The sequence below is a fragment of the Nicotiana sylvestris genome, chromosome 6 (genome assembly GCF_000393655.2).
Source record: "Nicotiana sylvestris chromosome 6, ASM39365v2, whole genome shotgun sequence".
Classification (NCBI taxonomy): domain Eukaryota; kingdom Viridiplantae; phylum Streptophyta; class Magnoliopsida; order Solanales; family Solanaceae; genus Nicotiana; species Nicotiana sylvestris.
The window spans coordinates 53,091,292-53,096,094 of NC_091062.1; positions in this window are offsets into that span (position 1 = coordinate 53,091,292).

Below are 4,803 nucleotides of genomic sequence, written 5' to 3' on the forward strand. Positions count from 1 at the left end.
GGCATTCATGGTCGGCGAGCGGATGTTGCTTCAGGTGTCGCCTATGAAGGGCGTGATGATATTTGAAAAAAAAGGGCAAGCTAAGCTCTAGATTCATTGGTCCTTTTGAGATTCTTGATCGAGTAGGAGAGGTGGCTTACAGACTTGCGTTGCCGCCAAGTTTATCAACCGTGCATCCAGTGTTTCATGTATCCATGCTTCGGAAGTATCACGGCGATCCATCCCACGTGTTAGACTTCAGCAGTGTACAGTTGGACAAGGACTTGTCCTATGAGGAGGAGTCAGTAACTATTCTAGATCGACAGGTTTGTCAGTTGAGATCGAAGAGTTTTCCTTCGGTTCGTGTTCAGTGGAGGGGTTAGCCTATCGAGGCAGTGGCTTGGGAGTCCGATTCCGATATGCGAAGACGATATCCCCATCTTTTCTCCGACTCACGTACTTTTCTTATGTCCATTCGAGGACGAACGGTTTTTTAGAGGTGGAGGATGTGTTGACCCAAAAGGTCATCACTTATTTTGAAAGTAAATTTTGTGTCCCGAGGCCTTGAAAATCTCTTTTTGTCTTCCCTCGAATTGCGTGCATAGTCCGGGCGCGTTTCCGGAAAGCTTTTATGTAAAATCTAAGTAAAATAAGAAAATTAGCCTTTAAAAATTGATTAAAATTGACTTCGGTCAACATTCTTGGTAAACGAACCCGGACCCGTGATCCGATGGTCTTGTAGGGTCCGTAGTAAAATGTGGGACTTGGGCGTATGCCTGGAATCGAATTCCAAGGTCCCAAGCCCGAGAAAAGAATTTTTAAAGAAAATTGTTTGCTGGAAAATATAAAGGTTCTTTGAAATGAAATAATACATGTTATTAATGGTATCAGGCCTGTATCTTGGTTTCGGAGCCCGCTACAAGTTTAGAACAATAATTTGATTGAATCTGTGGAATTTGGTAATAATCGTAAGTGGTTTGGTATAAAACAGACTTATAGTTGAGAGAAAATAGAAATTTCAATGTTCTTGAGTGATTTCATGTATTTGAGGTTTAATTCATAGTTGTTAATGTTATTTTGATGATTTGATTGTATGAGCAAGTCCGTATGATATTTTTAGACTTGCGTGCATTGTTTGTTTAGAGCCTCGAGGGCTCGGGCGAGTTTTAGATGGGCCACAGAGTGAATTTAGACTTAGAAAAAAATAGTTGTTGCAGGTTCAGAGATGTTGCAGGTCTCTGAACTGAGCTTCGCGGTCCGCAGTGAAGCTTCGCCACTGCGGTGGGGTCTTCGCTGCCGCGGTGAGATTTTCGCGGTCAGCGGTGGGCAACACCATACCTCTGCGGACGCGCTCGATATTTCGCGGTCCGTGGTGGACTCCGCGGCTGCGGTACTTTTTCTGCGGTCAGCGGTGAGGGTCTAATAGGGGTATATATAAACGGGACTTTTCAGCCATATTTCAATTTTCAAAACCCTAAAACATAAGAGACAATTTTTCAAACGCTCTTTCTTCCCCCAAAACACTAGTTAGTGATTTTAAACTCATTTCATTCACTCCTTAACTTCTTTTTACAAGATTTCATCCTAGAATATAGGATTTTCAAGGTGGAATTGAGAATTTTGGATAGAATTTAGGAATATCAAAATTTGGGGATTTAGACCTCAAATTGAGGTCGGATTCCAAAACAAATTGTATATCCGGGCTCGGGGGTAAATGGGTAATCGGGTTTTGGTCCGAATTTCAGGTTTGGACCAAGCGGGCCTGAGTCAATTTTTGACTTTTTGGGGAATCTATTTTAATGCATTGGAATTGATTTATTTAGAAATTATTAATGTTATTAAGTAAATTGTGATTAGATACAAGCGGGTTGGTGGTGGAATCAAGAGGTAAAGCAGTAGTTGAGGCTTGAGTGTGTTCGTGGCATTGAGGTAAGTGTTTGGCCTAACCTTAGATTGAGGGAATAGGAGTTATAGTCTTATTGTTATGTGTTTATTGTTGAGTACGATGTATAGGTGTGGTGACGAGTACCTATACGTTGGTGTCAAGCATGCCCGTGAGTCTTGTACTATGATTGTTGTGACTCCGTTATGTATTGTCCATGCTTAATATGATGATTATTAGTGTTGAACAAGGCTTATAGAAGTATTCTTGGTAATTGAACATTATAGAGCATTGACTCAAGTTGAGATTTGTGTTGTGAAGTGATTGTGGAAAGGAGAAGAGATTTATGATATTGTTTCCCTTACCTGGATGTTATTACTTATGATATTATTTTCCTTGCCGGGATGTTACTGCTTATAATATTGTTTCCCTTTCCGCGATATTATTGTTATACCATTGTTCCCTTGCCGGGATTCTGTTGTAATTTTTATTGATTCCCTTGCCCGAACTGCTTGTGATTGTTGCTTGGGTAAGGATGAGTGGAAAACATGAAGAGTGATGCCGTGCGTGATATTTGTGAGTGAGTGTTAATGCACAAAGGGTGATACCATGCCGATATTGTGAATGTAAAAGCACAAAGGGTGATGCCGTGCCATGATATGAGTGATAATGCACGAAGGATAATGTCGTGCCATGATTACGTGAGGTAAAAGCATGAATGGTGATGCCGTGCCGAATCTATTGATTTTTATGGTGAGGACGAGAGTAAAAGCACGAAGGGTGATGCCGTGCACTTGTTATTGTTTTCCTTATTTTGCTCATAATTGATTTATTGTGTTCTTTGTGCTTCTCTACTGAAATTCCGTTAGTACTTGTCATCCCTCGCAACATGTTTCTTCTTCCCATCTTTAACTGCTAGTTTCTGTCGTTATTATTTGCTGTATATGATATAAATGCACAGGTTTATTTGGTAGTCTTGTCCTAGCCTCATCACTACTTTGCTGAGGTTAGGCTCGACACTTACCAGCAAATGGGGTCAGTTGTGCTAATACTACACTCTGCATTGTGTGTAGATCCAGGTTTTGGAGCTTTCGGACCACAGTGAAGTTGCTGCCTTCAGTCCAGCAGCAGAGACCCGAGGTAGTCCTGCAGACGTTTGCAGGCCTTGGCGTCTCCTTTTATTTTTTCCATTCTATTTTTATGTATTTCAAAGATAGACTTGTATTTTCCATTCAGACCACTGTTTGTAGTATTCGTAGACGGTCCGTGATATTGTGACACTAATTTTGGGTAGAGTTGTATTTTGGATTTTCGTATTATTATCTAGTTAAACTATTAGATTTCGTCTTCTGCATTTCCGTTTGTTATAACTATTCCGCTGATGATCACCTGTTAATTCGTAAATGTTAAAAGGTTAAGGAAAAAGGGTAATGAATCTATAATACTCGGCTTGCCTAGATTTCATGAGTAGGCGCCATCACGACTTCCGAGGGTGGAAAATCTGGGTCGTGACAAAGACGACGACCTTCATCAGCTCAATAGAATGCTCAATATATTGAGTTAGCTACACCAACCGAGGACGATGCGTCGCCACTCTAGGGGAGTTTGATGTGCTAGAAGATGCAAACTCACACTTCCGAGTCCAGCTTCCGTGCCCGGTACTGTAAGGCTGAGTACCGAGCCCTTTCCGTCTTCGGTTGAAGAGCAACCAATAACCAGCACTACACTTGCCGCAGCTGCTTCTCACCCTACAACACCATTTGCTTTATCTCATTCTTCACCAACTCTGCCTTTGCCACCACCAACTGCTACATCATCCCCACCGGCCGTGGTTGTCCGAGAGAAGAACATCTCTCTTCCCCAGTCCCCAGTTCATGGGAGCTTGGGGCAAGATTATGATGCCCCCTTAGAAGATCCCCAAAAGAGGAGGAGCGTCACCCTCTCAGTTTCCACCCGATGCAATCTGTTGTCCCCGCCAATGGAACTTGCTAATTATCTGAAGCCCTCGCTTCAAAGAAAGATTGGGAAAAAAATACAAACTCTCTCTCTAGAGTGTTTCTTGAACAATGCCATGCACAACACAACAACAGTATAAGTCATTGTTTTTTCTATTGTTTCTTCTATCTGTGTTATGGTAGGGTTTCGAATTTGCATTCTTGTTTTGCAGACTAACTTCCTTGCTTTCGAGGGCCTTCAACGGCTGATTCCCGATAAGGAGGAACTTACCTCCGAGCGAGATCAAACTTTGGCCGAGCGAGACTAAAATCTTATGCTTGCCTCTCAAAACTGGAAGTACAAGCTACTGCGGCAGTGGAATTAGAGGCTAGGTTGCATCAAAGCGAGCAAGAATTAGTGACCCTTAGCCAAGTGGTTGCCCCATTAAGGGCACAATTTTAAGAAACTACGGCTAAATGGATTGAAATCTATAATGACATTCTTGCTGCATCCGATCGTGAGGCTGCCTTTGCTGAAAGATTGAATAACTTGGAGGCAGCCTTAAACTCCAAAGCTGAAGAACTTGATATTGCCGAGGCGAACTATGCCCAATTGGAGGAGAAGCCTTGATCGTAGGTGCATTGTAGCCATATTAAGCCTTTTCCAATTTTCATGAACACTGCCCTTTTCCATGCCTCAATATCATGACAAGTCTACCTTGCACGCATGCCTTCGCTGCACTTATCCTATCCTTTCCCACTTTATTTTTGCCTTGCCTTAGCATCATCACCTCATGCCTTGATGCCTTTGCTATGCCATAGTGTCACCCTTAGCCCGGATCTCATTTTTCAACCCTTGTATCGCTGCATTGCCTCCCTCAAAGCCTTGGCCATCACTTGCTCATTTTCCTTTTACCTTGGTGTTAGCTCGCACACCTTATCTTTGCCAAAATCATGCTGCCTCATGAATACACTCTTATTGTCAAGCCAAGCTCAAAGAAGCATACC